The sequence below is a fragment of the Helicoverpa zea genome, chromosome 13 (genome assembly GCF_022581195.2).
Source record: "Helicoverpa zea isolate HzStark_Cry1AcR chromosome 13, ilHelZeax1.1, whole genome shotgun sequence".
NCBI lineage: Eukaryota > Metazoa > Arthropoda > Insecta > Lepidoptera > Noctuidae > Helicoverpa > Helicoverpa zea.
This window is the reverse complement of record NC_061464.1, coordinates 4,828,716-4,848,856: the sequence shown is the minus strand read 5'-3', so window position 1 is coordinate 4,848,856 and position 20,141 is coordinate 4,828,716. Positions and strand designations below refer to the sequence as shown.

The 20,141-nt window shown below is 34.7% G+C and overlaps 1 non-coding gene across 1 annotated transcript; it reads left to right on the top strand.

The window, feature by feature from the left end:
* The first annotated feature begins 1,758 nt into the window (after positions 1 to 1,758).
* Trnar-acg lies at positions 1,759 to 1,831 on the top strand. Its single transcript has one exon. It is a non-coding gene; the product is annotated as a tRNA-Arg (tRNA).
* The last annotated feature ends 18,310 nt before the right edge of the window (positions 1,832 to 20,141 follow it).

The window sequence follows — 20,141 nt, the reverse complement described above, 5'->3', positions numbered from 1 at the left end:
GGGGTCAATGTGTAGGTCACTATAGTTAATATAATTAAGGAAATTAAGTGCCATAAATATTGTGTAAATTGTAGTTGTTTTTGTGTTTCTTTATATTTTTGTAACGTGAAAACTGTATTTTTCTTCTAGTTTGTTTTGAATGTTGTGCACGTCTGTAATTGTCGTAAACACTTGCTATATGTCTCTGTTTCGTGTCTTTTATAAATGTTTGTGTTTATGATGTTGATGTGCCTTAATACTAAATAAAATAAATAAATAAATAAAGGTTTTAAGTCTTTTCTGTCATAAAAAAAATCCCTTGGACAGTTGTATGCATGGTTTTCCTAAAACTATGAATGTGTTTTTAGAGATCTAAACCAAGTTTTATTTTGGTCGATATCCAAAAATACGGACCTTATTTTTTCATCCTACAATATAAAAGCCAAATACACCAATGAAAGAAGTATCACAAAATCAAATCAATTTATTGTCATTGTAACTTCGCAACAGTACTAACAAAGCCCTTTGAATTCTGCTGACTCCTTAACAAAAAGGAGGATGATCAATAGAACTGATGAAAAAGACGATCGAGTACCTCGCTATTTGATCAGGGAAAACCTTCTTCTATAAAAAAGCTATAAAGTTCGTTGATTAGGAAATTCACAGGTTTTAAGTGCTGAAAATTTTGTGAGAAAATCTGATTTATTGCGATATGTGTAAAGTCTTAATCATATAGAAATTTCGCTTTCAGATTCGGGCTTGTACTGTGAAAACCACATATTTATGATACACACACATAGGTATATAGGTACGATAGTTGTCATAACCAAAACAGCTACTTTGAAGACGACTTTGTAAATTAAAAAAATACTTTCTATCCTTGCCTAACTGCAGCTTAAGTGGCCCAAAACGTCAGTTTTCTTAAAACCACTGTTTGCTTCGAATTTTTCTTTCACTGTTAGGCAGCTTCACTATCAACGTTCAATTATCAAAGTTCAAAAACAGTTATTTTTAAGAAAACAATTTCTTTGAGAAAACGGCCGTTTATGCAATCGGTGAGTTTGGGCCTAACTCTATGAAACATTCCTTAGAAAAACGGGGCTATATCATACAAATTCGCAGTAAATACACCATAGACCCGCGTTAACCACAGGGACTCGAACCTTCTCGAGCATCATACCGCTGCGGTCGGAAACCACAGCAGCACGATGCAGTCTTGTCAATTATGTGTCCGCTCGTCACTGTCACATGGCTATAAATAGATGATTGTCAGACTGTGTTGTAGAGTGATAGATATGCAAATCAGTGAAATGCTTACTTTAAAGTAGGACTAGGTACTGATGTGAGCTTGTTTGGTATTTTATCCGATAGTAGCCGAATAAGGCGTAGGAAATTTGGTACGGGTATAGCAAAAGAAAGGAGATTTGTTCGGGAGTTGAATTAGGAAATATCAGAACTTGAATATAACCGCGGATTGGCTACCTACCTTATCACGAAATTTAATTCTTGATTTTGTGTAGCACAATCAGAATTTAAAAGAAAAATTATGAGTAGGTAGAATGTAGAATCAGAATTAATAAAAGAGAGAACTGTTATTTATGAATGTTTTTCATTAAAGTAATTGCTTGTTTCCTAGCTAATGAATGCACTGGCAAGATGCTAGCTGTTCTAAAGCAGAGTGGTTATTTGGAAACGAGCCAGAAACAGCTTTCGGAAAACAAAAAGAAAAAAAATATGGATACTGTGATTCTAGTGTGGTTTTAGGTTTGATAAAGAATAGGCCCTGTGGCGCAATGGATAACGCGTCTGACTACGGATCAGAAGATTCCAGGTTCGAATCCTGGCAGGGTCGCACGGATATGATGTTTTTGTAGAAGTTTGACTTTTTAGGTTAGGCATCGATTTACTTGGTGGCTAAATTATGAAGGTGACACAGTAGTTGGTTTAAATCTAGAATTAAGCTCTGACAAGACTAGGTTACCAGGCGGTACAAGACATGTTTGACCGTTATTTTACTTCAAAACACCTTCAATAAATATCGATGTATTTAGCAAAATGTAATAAAATGTCACATCCCTATTATGTCACGTCTCGGGGCTGCAGTCTGAAATGCGCCTCCCTGAAGCCTCCACCGGGATTTGGTAGTTTTATTTATTTTGCTATCATATCCCAACGGCAAAGTGTGCCTTTGTTTTGATACAACTTACATATTTGGATTACCGTATGCTCGTTTTACTTTGTATTTAGGAAAATACGATGCATTTTTCTGTGGTAAAATAGGATAAAATTGTTGGTTTCAGCGAAATACATATGTTACAAGCTGAACCAGTCTAATGGGATGAATGGATGAAAAGAATATCCGGAGTTTAAGAAAGATAACAAAAATACTTTGAGGTAAATTATAAGAATCATAAAATCACCCCTCATGGTAGCTTAGGTAAAAAAAATCATTTTGTATTTATAATTTTCCGCTCCACTCGAAGTTCACCCTGAAGAGTACCAGATATTTAATGACCCTACTGTGTATATTTAATACTTATTATCTGAAGAAATTAATGTTAGTTGAATTGTGATTATTCAAACTTAGCAAACACTACACCCAACATTTGGTAATCAAAAAACAAATATTCAAGTTGAGAGTCTTCTTCTTTTTGGGAAGTCGGTTGAAAAAAAAATGAACTACTATATAATGAGCAATTTTTTTACATGTGAAATCATCAAATGACTCCTCCCGCTGTGGGTCAGCAGCGTAAGTGTCAGACTCTTACTGACTAAAACCCATCATGTTCCTTCTTAAGCCCTTTATGTACTAGGGCCGCGGTAACTTTTTCCAACAATCCCGCAGCCCTAACAATGGGGCCTAACATACACATTAATTCACCCCACAAGCTGGTTCCGTATATAATATGTTTGTAACGAGCGTTTGCTCGTATCTTTAATCCATCACAGTCGGGAACAGTGACGGAGTATACCCACTTAAGTAGAGGTCTTTAAGCTAGCGATTTTTGCTAACAAGGGTTGAAACGGGTTGTTAGGAATAAAAACAATGATTTGAAAAAAACTTTTATAGAGTAATGAATACCTAACGAGCTTCACGGGCAACCGGTTTTCTTTCTCAGGTTTCACTCCGAACATTCTGTTTACCTATTTTAATCGGTCCAGTAGTTTTGGCGTGAATGCCAGACAGACAGATAAATTTCACTGAAAATCGTCGCAAAATCGGATTTAGGTAAAAAAGTAAGGTGGATTCATAAATAACCCTAAAGTACCTATAAAATAATACATGATCCACGTTTATCATTTAATATGCTTTTTGCTAAGTTAACTAATTAATACATATAGATACAATGAAATCAAATGTTAACTAGGTTGCTGTAACTAGGTTATTTAAGAGTTAAAGAGATAACATTTCGATTCCGCTGACTTTATAACCCAACAGGAATCTCGGGCTTTTACATTCACAGTTGAAATCACACTACACGATATGTCTACAAATCTAGTCTAGTTGTCAATCAACGTGCGTGACTGTAGTGTTAGTAATTGACATTATAGATTGTTTTTAATAAATCCTTAAAATTACCAACAGTGCCAACCAGCGAATTTTCCGTTTAGTTTTTTCCACATCGCTCATTGGTGTAGGTGGCAAATAATTGATAACTACCGTTGCAAAAAATCGAGAAAATGAGTCGCTCATATACGGTCCATTTCGTGTCAAAAATCTGCTAGTGTGAAAGTGCTGTAGTTAATATAATATAAATGATGATCATCTTATAGCCCTTTTCAATAAATAGGCGTGTCTAGTAATGTCCAGTATTTCCTGTAATTGGCGTGGTCAAACAAACTCTTCAGCTTTATAATGTTACTATAGAAGATATATTACACTCATAACTCTTAGCATCCATTAATAATATTTTCCTTGTCAAGGGGCGGGGTCAGATCACGTTAATCTCGAATCGCAGTAAGTATATAAAATTGTTTTATTCTATAAACCAGCTTTAGCTCGAAGCTATGAAAGTCGATGTGTTCTGGGAAAAACTTATTGGTACCGTAAACTTGTGGAAGTAGTCTTTAGAAATAGTGCCTCGTCCTTTTCTGGGTTTATTGTAATTTTTACCTAGAAATGTGGCAAGTTTTAATTAGTTTACTTACATAATTCTAACCACTTCACTGTTCACGATAAAGATACGATAGTTACAGTTACAATTAATTTGAAAGTTAATAACGCCTATGTATCATCTATGGCTCATCGAATGTAGATGTTACCTATATTATCACAAAGATAAATAGTTATTCGACTTAAAGCGCTTATATAAGCAAGTTATGAAAAAAAACAGCCTTTGTGAACGTAACAGTGTGAATATTTTTTGCAGAATTTAGCCCTAGCAACTAACATACCAACATGCTTCTACTTGAGTTAACATAACCTTTACAAAATTCCCTAACGATGCAGCATAGCTTTGTGAGTCCAAGATTGCATGTGCCTTTGATCTGCATGCAATGCGATGCACCTTGCAACCACGAGATTGGACTTGTCCAGTCACTCGGAAGATGGGCTGAAGTAATCATGCTTGTGGTGGATTCCTCTTATAGTTGAATGTTATTTCAGTTGGCCGTATGGTAGTAGTACCTAAGATTTGGGGCTACAGAAATCTTAATGCACGGAGCTGATATTGTTAGCAGGTAGATAGGCATGCTAAATGGGAAGACAGTAAGTTTTTTCCATAGCTAACAGATATAAAGAGTTTCTCTGAAGCATAGATGATCTGAAGGAAATAGTGAAGTTACTTGAAAACCATTTGTACACACGAGAACGTCTGAAATAAACAAACTATACATAAGTTTTGAATGATTCTTGATAGAGGACAAGAGATCAATAATTATTATGATGGAGTCGTACACTATTCATTAGTTGGAACTCTATAAATGTTTAGTATCGTATTTTAGTCATACAACTGCAGTAAAACTTCATACAAAAACAATAAAGTGCTAACATCCAGTTTCATAGTGAAATCAACCATGTTCCCACATTACAACTTACTTCCAAACAGTTGTATTTACAACTGTACACCACTGCATTATTACTCTAACCCTCTTCAGACAACGGCCTGAGTTCACAAACAAGATAACAAACTGGTTAACTGAAAACTGCCGTTTATCATGAGCGCAAATTCAGCATCGAATCATTTACATTCGTCTCCTAACAGCGCTTTCATACTTTTTGTCGCGCCTAGCAAAATTGAGCGTATAAATGGTAAAACACATCACGAGCAGCAAACATCTGTCGTTTAATATAATATTTAACGTCATCTTTCATACTGATAGTTGCAAATTATTGTTTTCTCGTACACAGTGCCAGTACAAACAGGAGAAAGAACAGAAAAACGCTCGGAAAAACCCCTTGTGCGAAAGCGCTGCCGAAGATTACCAAATTGGGTTTTAACAAGGAGTGGGTGGTATTTATAAATATCGCATGTTAATTGTTTAATAAGGGACCTACGCAAAACATAATTGGATCATACGGTCCCTTTTCATATGAGGATTTTTTTTTTCGTTTAACGTTTGGTTACCTAACCATCTGTTGGTGAACTCGTACTTACTATTACGACAACTTGCAACAATTTGAAGCAATTCTGCGCCGCACAAAGCACTTTACAACGGGAACTGTATAACTAAAGTTGGTCATGTTAGTTTGCCGAGTAAACTGGATCGGTGTAAGTCAAGTGGCAAACTGTAGACGACATATGGACAATATATGTACTTGAAAGTACCTACTATCGCTATGAAATACTTTTGTTATGAGAAGTCTGAAATCGAGACTATAATCGTATGTTATGTTACAGGTAGGATTTTCTAGAGATTTTTTAGTATTATTTTTTGGAGATAGTAGGCACCTAAACATTTTTTGCCGTAATTTGATTAAAGAATGGCCTCCCAGACTATCTTACTAAAACAGGATGCCAGGTCCCAAGTGTAATAAAAAGGTTTCAATCATAATTTTTTAAGGTCTAACAAGGCTAATTTCGGCATTAATCATTGTTCTCAGTGATCAATTTGAATAATGACACTTTTCACAAAAAGTTCAATGATAAATGTTTTAATGTCAGCGGTCCAGCTTACAGAAAGGTTATTTAATGCCCTCAGGACATATTTAGTCTTAGTTCTAAAGTAATTCCCAGACGACAACGAAAAAATGCTTTTTCACAAAACTTTTTAAGATAACTTATTTACCTAATGGATTCCTAATGTCTACAGTTTAGGGGTCAAATTTAACTTGCAAAGTACTTCTTATACATAAATTAGATTTTTACGACTACGTTTGAGCCTATCTCGCATATCTTGATGTAAACTGTTATAGTTGTAGCATCTAATTTTAACGAATATTTTGTTTGTTCGTTTTTATTTTTGCTGATTTCTGTAGAGTCGTTTTTACTCCAATAAGCTGCAGTGCTTAATTCTTAAGGGGTTGTGCATGAATTTAATTTTATACTCTAGTTTCGTGCACGTTATTTTAGATGCATTGGTTAAGTAACGTCAAAGTAGGTATTAATTAAAATCTTGGCTGATTATTAGAAAATACCTTCAACGTTACAGGTAAGTACTGGCTATTTTTTGTGTTGGTTTAAGGTAAAGATGTTACTAGAAAGCTACATCTCCAAGCCGCGCGTCTGACGTATGTGGTTGCAACCAGTCGTATGCAGCTCAGGCAGAATAAGGAAATGTATTGCACTATTTCCAAGACATGGAACAAACATAGGCCCGATTTAAGTCGTCACGTCATACACTCCTCACATTTCTTTAACTGCGTGCAACCGCAGTTTTTCCAGGTGCCTTGAAAATGCACCTTTAATTATAATGAAGACGGCTTGTGTTCTCGAGGTAGTGTAAGATAAAGTTATGCTATGGAAATATTTTGCTAGTTAGAAGTTGCTTGGTTTGCAGGTGAACAGTGTAATTTATGCTTAAATAACCAACAAGGCCCGTTAGGCGAACGGATACTTAGTTAATGATGCAATTTATGCGCTAAGGGCGCTTGGAAATTGGCGGTAATGAGGCATGCTTACCGCAATAATAAACCTTTGTAGCATGACTATAAGGGTGCTTTTAAATTGGCCGCAAAGTGCCGCGTGGGTGCAGGCAGGCTGCAGCGATGAAACCGCGCTGCGGGCGATCGGTATTTTGCGGAAAACTTTGAGGTTGGAGATAATAGCCGATCGGTATTTTGCGGAAAACTTTGAGGTTGGAGATAATAAGTCCTGATGCTCAAATCTGTAGGATATGTATTGACTCTTATATGCAAAACTAGAAAAAGCATTTCTATGAGTACCTAATAAGTTTTCATATATGTAGAATATATTTGAGGTATTAAAACATTGGATATGTATTAATTTGAAGACACAGACAAGGCGTACACAAATCCAATTAAGGATGTAAAATATCTACAATGTCACGGTTACTGAAGTAAAGACACTGGTCCTGGTGGTGGAGTCCTAGTGCTTATAGAACCTGTTTCTCACGAACAATGTTGGATGATACTGACTGTCGGTCATTTAGTGAGTAATATATAGTAATTGAATAAACTAAAAGTATTTAATTTTGTGATACTAAACTTCATGTTTGACTTTCACCTCTCCAAGATATGCTGTATTATATTTGCAGTTTATTGTGCTCATGGCCAAGTCAATATTATTGTAAAGTGAACGAAACTATTGATATAGTCACAAAATATTGATTTATTATTACAAATAAAGTAGAACAGGACTTGGCTTCTATGCGATCTCAAAACTTTTTATGGTGGAGGAATTGCGTAGAGGATTGGCTTTTTTTTACATTTAATGTTTTTGGTGGGATAGAACCTGTTTCTCACGAACAATGCAGGTTCTATTCAAGTTTGGAGAAATTCAGATGTAGTACTTTCTGAGTTATAAGTACTTTCATAATCTACATTGGCTAAGTAAATATGAATCCAGAAGCTCCTACTGCCCAAGATATGAACATCAATTATTACTAGCAATCTACCAAACTGTAATAGTCATGGCACTGACAGGGGATTATATGGCGCAGTACTGCGTTATTAATTCATGGGACTGCCCATTGTCCGGCCTTGTGTCTTGTCTTGCATTGTGAGAAGTAATAAGCAACTGTCTTGCAAGTTTCTCTAGGGTTTGGATGGACAATGGTGGGTAAAGGTATGTCTAATTGTGGTGATTAAAAATTCATTGAGTCCGTGGTTATGCACATACATATTTTTTTATTTGCATTTCTAATCTCAATAACAATACACTACTTATGTAATTGGATGTAAAACTAGTAACTATTATTGTAATCTGTGGTATTACTTTAAATAATGAATTAAATACCTACCTTTTTTAGTTACGCAAATACATCGAAATGAAATCTGAAAGGTATCTGGTAGGTATAATCATTAGGTACAGAGACTTTCCATTTTTCTTAAACTACGCGACCTTTTAACATGTGACATATTAATATGTTCTTCTTTTCCTGCTACATATCCCACACGGCAGTGGGGTCAGTTCTTCTTATTTTTTCCCCACTTCCCTCTATCCAGGACATCCGTATCGGATATTTAGCATTCCATAATCTTCTCACCTATCATAATAAAGAAGAGCATTTTCAACTTACACATGAAAAATAAACACACAATAAGAAACGGAACAAAGGTATGGGTGGTTTGTAAGTCAAGACGGAAGACCCCACTTCGTTTTGTATGCATAATATTTTCGTGTGCGACGAAAACAAAGGAATAATTTAGCGATTAATATCTTCAAGAAATGCGTCATTTGTTTTGTTAGAGTAGGAGTGGTGTTATGAAGATCAATATTTTGTAATATCAAATGAATAAAAGGCAATTGCAGCTGTCAAGACGACGACGAGTGCTCCATATTAAAGGGCTTATTACTCTTTACTAAAAGTAGCCTAATTAAGTTTGTCTAATTAGGTTTCTAAATGATGTAGTTGACTGAATTTAGTAAGTGCATCATTTAGTTAGACGACTGAATTTAGTCAAGTGTAATCCCACCAAAAACATTAAATGTAAAAAAAGCCAATCCTCTACGCAATTCCTCCACCGTAAAAAGTTTTGAGATCGCATAGAAGCCAAGTCCTGTTCAACTTTATTTGTAATAATAAATCAATATTTTGTGACTCTATCAATAGTTTCGTTCACTTTACAATAATATTGACTTGGCCATGAGCACAATAAACTACAAATATAATACAGCATATCTTGGAGAGGTGAAAGTCAAACATGAAGTTTAATATCACAGAATTAAATACTTTTAATTTATTCAATTGTTACTAAATGACCGACAGTCAGTAATCATCCAACATCAATGAACTGCACATGTACTATGGCGCATGTTTAGTCCATGGTGATCTCAAATTCCAATCAGTCCATAATCAGTCCAATCGTAAAATCATGTCCATATAGAATTTATCAATCCAATGGTATTTACACATTATTACGAGGAGCGACTTTTAACTTGTGCTCATGGCCAAGACAATATTATTGTAATGTGAACAAAACTACTGATATAGTCACAAAATATTGATTTATTATTACAAATAAAGTTGAACAGGACTTGGCTTCTATGCGATCTCAAAACTTTTTACGGTGGAGGAATTGCGTAGAGGATTGGCTTTTTTTACATTTAATGTTTTTGGTGGGATCTAATTTATTTTTTGTAGGTATCTTTCTTCTCTAAGTATATAACAAATTAAATTAACTTACATGCAACTAACTAAATATATAACAAACTAAATATGTACACCTCTAAAGTAGCACGTAAACAACATTTTTTTTTTAAATAAAGTAAAACATTTCGAAATTGACGAATTTTTGAATCGAATATCTTTAAGAATAAAAGAGATTTATTTCAGAGGTAGATGGCGCAATCACATGAAATTATTAGTTTTTTTTAAGTACTACTTATACTAAGCTATGTAACGAAACCATAGCGCGATTTAGACCAGGACAACGCCATCTATCGAGCGAGCATGGAGTGTTTATCGCACTGCATTATAAAAAAAAAAAAAAAAAAAAAAAAAAAAAAAAAAAAAAAAATATAATATGAAAGATTTTATCATTATTCATTTCATTTTAACCTAGCTTTTTTATTCATATGTATGTATATTTAATACATAATAACAATATACCACACTACGTAACAATAAAACAAATAGTAACATTTTGTACATAAATAAATAACAAAGTTATCAATGCAGTCAAAATTCATACACAATGTTCTTGAAAAACCGCAAATATAAATTTGTTTCCTATTTTTTTATTAAGTTTTAAGGTTTTTATAATTTTCCCTTTATATGTAGCTAATAACCTATCTTGGTGCCAAATTTGAAGGTTCTAAGTTTGCTAGAAGTACCTTAGACTTTTGATGATCGGTCAGTGAGTCAGTGACAAAATGGTGTAACTTTGATCGCTCATAACTCGTAAACTATTTATTCAAATGTCTTGTAATTTTGAGACTGAGCTTGTTCTAATACTTACTCTTGGTCATCGAAAACCTAAACTCCTAGCTTTGTTCACATGGAAGATACAGGGGGCTGAAATAGCCGCGAAACGCTCCGAGAAAAGATGGTACGGCCGTGCCCGCTTTGCTCGAGTCTTGGCTGGGGCACTGCCGTGCCCTCAGATAAGCCCTTAATTTAATAAGGAAGCACTTTTTTTGTTTCAATGTTTGTACACTAAAAGCTCCGAAACTACTCAACCGATTTAATACATTCTTTCACTGTTGGGTAGACTATTCCAAGTAACAGCCCTTTCACACGGCAGTCCAGTTTTGCGGGACCGGCAGTTTACTGTATCCTGCAAAACTGAACTACGTGTGAACACAGCGTCCGTTTTTGCAGGATTCCCGCTTTTGACTGGACAAACGATCCAGTTTAAAGTGACAAAACCGAATCGCACAAATCGACGGGAACAGCATTTTGCAGGATCCTGCATGCGGTTTGCTCGTGTGAACGCTAACATATAATATCTTTTGCGATCAAACGGGATCCTGCAAAAAACGGTATCCTGCAAAAAACTGGACTGCCGTATGAAAGGGCCGTAACAGTAGTAGTAGACAAGAAATTTTCCCGAAGACGCTGGTGGTACCGTGGATAAGTAGCTAGTCTGTAAAAAAATAGTCGAGTATCTTTGAGTTTAGTCTGAATTAATAAGAAATACGGCGTATATTTTTTTAAAGATTTTAGGTGGTAACTAAAGTGCATCAAGCCTTCTCTTACAAAAGTTACCCAATACCATCAAACGCCTATAGAAAATTACCCCATACTAAATCTCTCTAAGCGATTTATTACCCATGAAGTGCGTATATAATGGGGGCTTGCGTTTTGGATCCCACAGGAATCTACCACGATTTATGTAGCTTACCTTACTTTGAAGTACTTTGCAATTGGTTTAAATTGTACCCCTTGAAGTAGGTATGTGGACATAGTTTTGTTAAAGAGTGAAGGGTATCAATGCTAGTCCAGTAGCCTGTTGAGAATTACATAATGTCAATTTTTTGATGATGGTATTCGATGACCCCTCCCGCTGTAGGTGCAGAGCGAGAGTGTCTGACTAAAAGCCGCCATGTTTCTTCTGGAACCCTCTGTGAACCAGTGTCGCATGAATTTCGATGAAACCTTGATTATCAGAATAACAAATTATAGGCTATTTTTCATTAATGTGGGGGAAGTAGCCCCCAACCCGTAAAAAACCGCAAGGCGGATTTGAGGATGCTTTGACAGTAAGGCTTGTTAGGTAAATAAGCCTGCAGCTCGAAGTTTCCTCAGCACGCGGGTAAATCTACGGGCAGGAGTGTAATTCCATAAGCCACACATTATAGAAAAGTACTCTAAAACTAAGATAGTGAAGTTGAAATTAATATAACCAGTAACTCCCATGTTTCACTGTAAGAAACTTCATAATTTTAATTAAACTTTATATTACGCTCGTGTAATTTAAATTTTAATATTCAATTTAAAATGTAATATTTCCTACTATGTAGGAAAATATTAATCGCTTCTTTTAATTACTATTCTAGTTATCTCCTGTGGTTTTGTCTGCATGCTAAACAAGATCTTATACTACGTCTATTACCTAAGTCTATCCAGACTATATAGGTATTTTGTTATAAAGCGGATGCTATATTTATAATAATCTTTATTTATATTTTAAATGCGAAAGTAAATCTATCTCTATCCAGCTTTTACACCAAAACTGCTAAACCGATTAAAATGTTTGGGTTTTAGATAGCTTACGTAGAGCTTGTGAAACGACATAGACAGACAGCGAGTATTCACCTCGGGACGATAGTTGCAAATATTAACTAGTCACACCATTGAAAAATATATAAAGATCACTATATTTTTAACGTAAATGCCTTCATCAAAACTTTATTGAAAGGTTATAAAAAATAAAGATACAAAATGCAACTAAAAGCGCTCATAAACACCAAGGTTTTACTAACAACAACTTTGTTTAATGCAAGCATAAAATAAAATATTCAACCGCAGACGCAGCAAAGCTCGCTTCGTACTTAGTAAAACAAGAATAAACTCTAAGTGAAGAAATAAAACAGCAATGACTTTAATCTTGAGAACAAAGCCACTCTCTCATTTGACACTTCCAGTGTTTTTAAAACTATAGCCTGGACTTACAAGCTTGTTCTTGAATTTATGGAACGGAAAATGGGTAAGGAAAAAAATGTAGGGTTGTCATTTGTTTGGGTCGTATTTCTTTTAAATCTGTATAAAACGATAAATTACAGAACTCTTCTGAATGCCATTTATTATTCTGAAATAGCAAAGTATTGATGAACATATGTGTGGTGCAGTTGCGTGCAGAAATATAATCCCACTTATTCACATGATACTGAATCAAATCAAAATACCATCAATTTCCTTATTTAAATAATTTTATATTCTTACAAGCGATATTTACTTGCAAAAGACTAGGCAGAAGATATTTTACTTGCATAATAATTTCTGAATCTTATTAATAAGTTTAAAACTGCTATGTAATGCTTAAAAACATTTATTTTATTGCATAAAACCGTAAAACAAATGCAATAAAAACTAGCAACTACAAAGTACTGCAACAAAGACGCACTGATGAGCATGGCATGCATTATTTACTCCATCTGCATGACAAGCGCTAGTTTCAGGAACATGCAGAACAAATGACTAGCGGAGATGTCATAACGCAAAATCTTTTAAGAAAGTAGCGCGCCAAAATGCGAGAGTTCGAAGGACGAGGAACGTTACTAGCTATCTATAGAACCCGTCCGTTATTTTCAAAATAAACTTCAATGAATACCAATTTTTGATAGTTTTTTTTTTATTATTTATAAGTTACGTTACCGAACTTTGTTTGACTTAAAAAAATAAAATAAAAAAACATTTATTCAAACTTGGCTGCAAAACAGCACTTTTAAAAGTAAAATAAAAGACGCCCCCAAAACTCCCTCCCTTCACCACTTCCTATGTATTTTTGCTAAGAAGAAGAAAGTGGAGCAACAAACTCCCCAGCAATCAGCACCAGAAGACGCCTGACCTACCTTCCTTGTGGCATCTCCGCTATCTTTCCCTCCTCCGTGGGAACACCTCACAAACTTGAGACCAAATAAAGATTTTATGCCACGAAGTGCACTTGCCTTAACTCCGACTAAGTTTTCGTGAACTAGAGTTTGTGGCTTTGAGTGTACGAGGAGGCACTTAGACTTATGGTCTCATTACCTTTGAACTGTTTTTTTTTTGTTTAGAGATTTAAGAATGATAACACATCATCTGCCAAGTTTACCAACTATGTTGGTGTCAGCTTCTAATCTAAAGGTATGCAACTGAGTATCAGTACATGAAGTGATTGCCCTTCTGACCTCCTCAACCCAGGTATCCGGGCAACCCGATACTCTTTGGTAAGACTGATCGTCGGAGTATCTGGCTTGTTACTAACGGCTACCGAAAGGATTGCCAAAGATGCTCAAATGACTGCTGGGACCCACTAACATGACATCTGAATCACAGAGGAAATTGTCATGACGTAGATTTGGCCCATCCACGGACCATCCGCGCCAAGCGTTGCTGAACTTTGTATTCTATCATGTGTGTTAGTTACTTTGTCACTAGCTCCTCCTACATATCCTCAAAAATAACTTCTTACATTACATAGCTTTCAAATAAATAATTTCAAAAGACACTTATTAAAGTTCTGAATGTTTAACAAGACGGAATTTTAATTAAATGATAAAGTCGTCTAGACTCAAACTTGAGACGCTATGTTATACTCTAGAGTAATACTTAATATTCCGTTGTCATGTTATTGCATGCATATTTTTGTTCCCCTTTGAAACAGAGCACAAAACAATCAATAAAAGAACGGAACTTTTTTCAACACCCACAAATAAAAAATACGGCATAAATAAAAAACCGTCCTGTCAAATATTCTATTCTCGTTTTGGCTCTAACTAAATTTTGCATGTGCCCTTTGCATATGCAAAATTTTAAAGTGCCTCAATGTTAGTCCGAATATACGGACTGTTCAAAATCTAACTTTGCTCTGTTTTATCAAAGTTTAAAAGGTGTCGTGTATCTGATAAATGAGAGGTAATTGAGACATACTAACTTATCACTATGTCAAAATGCCTTCTAGGTTTAAGCGGCGTAAAAACATAGTAGATCAAAAGTCATATCTTTGTAAAACAAAAGAATTTAATATATTGGGTATACCTACCTACCTGAGCAAGTGTGGTGATTAATGCTCAATCCTTCTCCTTGTGAGAGGAGGCCTGTGCCCAGCAGTGGGACGATAAAAAGGCTGTAACAGGTAACAGGTAACAGGGTATACCTAAAGCACTCCACCGAGTTTGCATCTCTGTCTATTCGTATACGTAGATATATCTCGAAAAGTAATAAACGAATTGACATGCAGTTTTCACTATTCATGAGATTGTTTTAATATACATTAAACCCATCTGAAGCTTTGGCTGGCTGTCTGTAGCACTCTTTAAATGTAAATGTGATACATTGTGTCATCTATCCTTAGATTTATTTTGGCAAACAAAGGTTTGCCGCAGCTGTGCTCTCATAAGATTGACGACTGTATGATAATGCAATAGCAATTGAAGATAAATTAAGAACATTCAATTATATGTTATATGGTTGGGTAAATGGCTTATTGCCTCCCAAAAACCAGAAGATTCCTTTTTAGCTATCAAAGAAACGAACTCCGGAACAATGTAAGGATAACAACATTAGTACTCAATGGGAACATTAGGAGACTATTATTACATTATTGTCAAGTTAATATGTTATTGTTTAGAACTAATAACAATACAATAGTTGGAACAATCGAACGGAACACGTAATCAAAACTTGGGAGTACCGGTTATCGAATCGGCGAAGTTACAACTAGGTCGATTCGAATCAGGCCACGTGACTATCGCAATGATTGAATTTCGGTATTAATAAACTTCGATGCAACTATTAAGATGCCGGTATCGATACGTGAAATGGAAATCGATTTAAATCGAAAAGCCTTATCGATAGAATTTTAAATGTAGGTGGAAATTTTCACCGTAGTGAATTTCGAAGTCAATTTTAAAATGTTGAAATATTAATTGCAAGTGCTGTATAGCAATGGGCTTGTGTTTTTTTTACAAGCAATTTTTATTTTTTTAATATTTATAGGGTTTTATTTTTCATAATATTTTTTATGACGTAGTTATTGCTGCCATTACATTTTTTATTATTGCTAGCATCACTCAAAAATACTTTTCAGTTTTATTTTTATTGTAATAGAATGAACGATATGGTGATAGGTACCCACCCAAAACAAAAATGTGAAAGGCTGCCAAGTTCGTTAATATGGAAATCCTTCGCCTATAAAAGAAGTGAGATCTGAATAAGTACCAAGTTCCATACACATACCTCAGTTAAAAATAGTTACTTTTTAATGATGTTACTTGGCAAGTTTTCACACACCTTCTTATAAACCTACTAAACGCAATGAATCAAGTATTTAATTTTCTATTAAAACTTGCCAAGTAACAAAAAAAAGTAACTATTTTTAACTGAGGTATGTGTTTTTCACATTTTTGTTTTGGGTGGGATTTCATTTATTTTTGTAAGGTTGTTTATTTTTATTTTTTTTATGATGAAGTTATTTAAAGAAATGTCTCATTTATACTATCTTTCAGATTTTTGAATATGCACTATGCTTCTTACAAAGAAATGAACTAGATTAACTAAATGGACTAGATTTACCAACTGACTGACATGACATGTTATCATATATTATGTTCGTGGATCAAAGTTACACATTCGTTATTTTCGAAAGTGACTCACACTTGGCCGTTTTCAGATTTTTACTTTGACTAAATACAAACCTTTGTAACGAATTTCAGATCGGTACGACCATTCGAAGATATATTATATAAATATAGATAAATTTAGTTCGTTTTAGTTCCTTAGGGGTATAAATTTACACTGGGTATTTTACACCTTCATTATTTTGAAACCGACTCACACTTGGCCATTTTCAGATTTTTCCCTTTACCTTGACATAAAGACAACCTACCTCCATGCCAAATTTCAAGTCAATACGACCATTGGAAGTGGTCTAGGTTTTTGATGAGTGAGTCAGTGAATCAGTGAATCAGTGAGTCAGTCAGTGAGTGTATAGTAAAAATAGCGATTTTCTGACGTCAATATCTCAAGACCTACAATAGGTATATTAATGAAATTTTGTATTTTAGATAAGTGAGGGGGTCTCAACAGATGCTAGAAATTTGAAATGTGTAAATAAAATAGATTTTGAGTTATAGGGGGGTCGAATTTGGCCCGAAATGGTTCGTGTAATATAACCCACGGCCGGTGTGTCGCTTTTTTTGCTCGAACTTGGCGGACACACTGCCGTGTGTCTAGATCATATCCCTATTAATGATACCTGATACGCTTTGGGGTAAAAAAGTATATAAGTTACGTATAATGCGCGTGCTAATTTATATAGATCATCCAAAAAGGTCTCAGAAAATACCCTAAGTAAGTAAAGTCGTTTAACTTTTTACCCTTGATCAGACTTTAGGTCATAAAATTAGTAGTGAGCTCGATTTTATGTAGCAAACCTCGATTTTGTTTGTTCACTAACTCTCAAACTTTGAGGGACGAGACATCAAAAGTCGGAGTCACTTTCACGTTTAGATTAAGGTCTGATTAGCAAAGATTTATTTCACGTCTGTACGTCACCACTGAATGTTTCAATAGATAAATACATTTTACAAGCATGGTTTGAATAGCAATAACTCAAAATCTCCAATGTGACTTAAGACAATGCTAACGAAATAATTTATTTTATATTAATATCTCAATTAAGCAGACAACTCTAAATTCTGTTAAAAGTAATTAAATTATTAATTGAATAAATTGAAATGTGCTGTTTTAATATACAAAATATTTACCTTCTTACCACAAAAACTTTTTAACGTCAGTTTAAGACTTGTCTAAAAAAATGTCAAATTATGACGTTGACATATGGTTCATTTTGGAGCCACATTTTTTTGAGACAAGTGTAAAACAGTGGTTAAAGTTTTTGTAGTAAGGCCATTAATGTTTCAAAAGAAAATTAATATTATCAATTTGATTGTATTCAGTGATGTGCCACATAATGCGACAGAAATGGAATAATCGGATTTATTTTATTGCTCACTTTGGTAATTAAGGTGGGCCACATTGATTTATTTTGATTTATCCAAAATTCCGGGATTGATCCCGGGATATTATGCGGGATTAAGGGATTAAAATCATGTGACCGTGTGAAATAGTACCTAACATTGTTGAAGTTCGCTATTTATATTTTATAGATAGAGTTGTTAATATTATAGTGGAATGTATTTTAAGCCTGTGGTTTTCAATAAATACAAATGTTAATATAGATGAGACTTGTACTTCAAAAAACAGGAATATTTTTTTCAGGTACAGGGAAGTCGTGGTGGCCTAGTGGGCAAAGAACCAACCTCTCGAGTATGAGGGCGTGGGTTCGATTCCAGGTCAGGCAAGTACCAATGCAACTTTTCTAAGTTTGTATGTACTTTCTAAGTATATCTTAGACACCAATGACTGTGTTTCGGATGGCACGTTAAACTGTAGGTCCCGGCTGTCATTGAACATCCTTGGCAGTCGTTACGGGTAGTCAGAAGCCAGTAAGTCTGACACCAGTCTAACCAAGGGGTATCGGGTTGCCCGGGTAACTGGGTTGAGGAGGTCAGATAGGCAGTCGCTTCTTGTAAAGCATTGGTACTCAGCTGAATCCGGTTAGACTGGAAGCCGACCCCAACATAGTTGGGAAAAGGCTCGGAGGATGATGATTTTTTTCAGGTATTAAACCATCGACGTTGAATGGATTATATTTCAATATTGATGTGTTAAATAATATAAAAGGAAATTCTTGACCTATGCTCTGTTTGCAATTGAAATATATATAAATAAAATGGTAAAATATACTACATGGTGTATGGTTTTGTAAAGGCACGCTGTAAACAAAATTTGACATTTAACAAAAATAACTTGGTTGATGCCTATGTTTAAAAAATCTGAGCATGGAAATTGATTTTTCAAGTATATCCAGACAAGATCTAATAATCTAATTTCTGACAGATAACTTGTCATTGAATAAAATTAAAGTAATTCTAGACATAATTATTGTCTCAGGTGATTCTCAGAAATAATAAAAGACACTGTTATACTTCAAAGCACACTATTTTTTTCCGAGAATTTAATTATCTGGCTAGGTAGTTTCAGTGTTTGTTTATTTTAACAAGTTATGGTTCGGAGCGAAATTTGTGCTTAGTTTTTAAAATACTTATAATGTCATGATATACTACAAAGATTAATTTTGGAACTGTATTTAGTCTTGTTTTATTAACCGTCTCCATTTGTTGGGGTCCGATCAATCACTCTGCTAACAAATGGAAAAAAAATGAAACGCTTACTTTACTCTCCATATTTAACTACTTAACCAGTTCAAATTAACTTTGTTACGCGGATAGTTGACATTCTGAAAAACCAGAAAGGTTATCATTTATCCGGCTGCGGGAGGTAGTTCCCTCTGGACATGACTGGAGATAGCTTCCTATGGATACGTCTGAAATAGCTAGTTTCCATATAATATCCATCAACTGGAAGTGATTCATCTGCATATCTAGCACAAGATGTTAATATGGCCACCTCATAAGTTTACATCTGACGGCGCGTTCCGACAGCTCGCTTGCGTAATTGCTTTGAGTTAACGTCTGCAAGCTGGCTTATTCAATCCCGGCCCCGGGATTACGGCGGGATTTAAAAACGTGTCCCCACACATTTATTTTATTAGGTTTTCGTTTTTGTTGACCCTTTTTTTGAGAATAGACTGTTTAAATAAGTGCTATTAAATATTGTTAGTTGATATTATTTTTTAATTATTCAAAAGAGCACTACTACTTCTTGCACTCGGATAGAAACAGTCTAAAAATAAGGGTTTATATTTATCGGTCTAAAAAACCGATGTTGAGGAGATCAGATAGGCAGTCGCTTCTTGTAAAGCACTGGTACTCAGCTGAATCCGGTTAGACTGGAAGCCGGCTCCAACATGGTTGCGAAAAAGGCTCAGAGGATGATGATGAATCTAATACTTTACATTAATAATATACAATATAGATGCACGTACTTAAAAGCCATCCCGTAGCAGCTAAACTTGATAAATTCGTTATTATCGAATTTCCTACAGCCACTCTTGTTTACCAGATTCATTAAACGATGTGCATTATATTAAATTATCTTCGTACTTAACGTAATTATTCTACTCAGTTCGGAGAAAATTTCTTGAAAAGTGAGTTAGAACTTTCGTAGGAGAAAATATTTGATTGGCCCCTATTTTTTGGAAAAGATGCTTGCATGATAGTGGAAAATATGAGTCAAGTTTTCAATTCTTTGAATGTTTGAGTCATCATAAGTTATTAATGAAATTAAAATTGTGCACATGGACTATGTACCTTATCGAAAAAATTGCTGACATTATAAATTGAATTTTAATAATTACAAGTTTATTATTAAAAATAATAATGAAATCCATAAATGAAATTTATACTTCAATTAACTAATACATGCAGAAT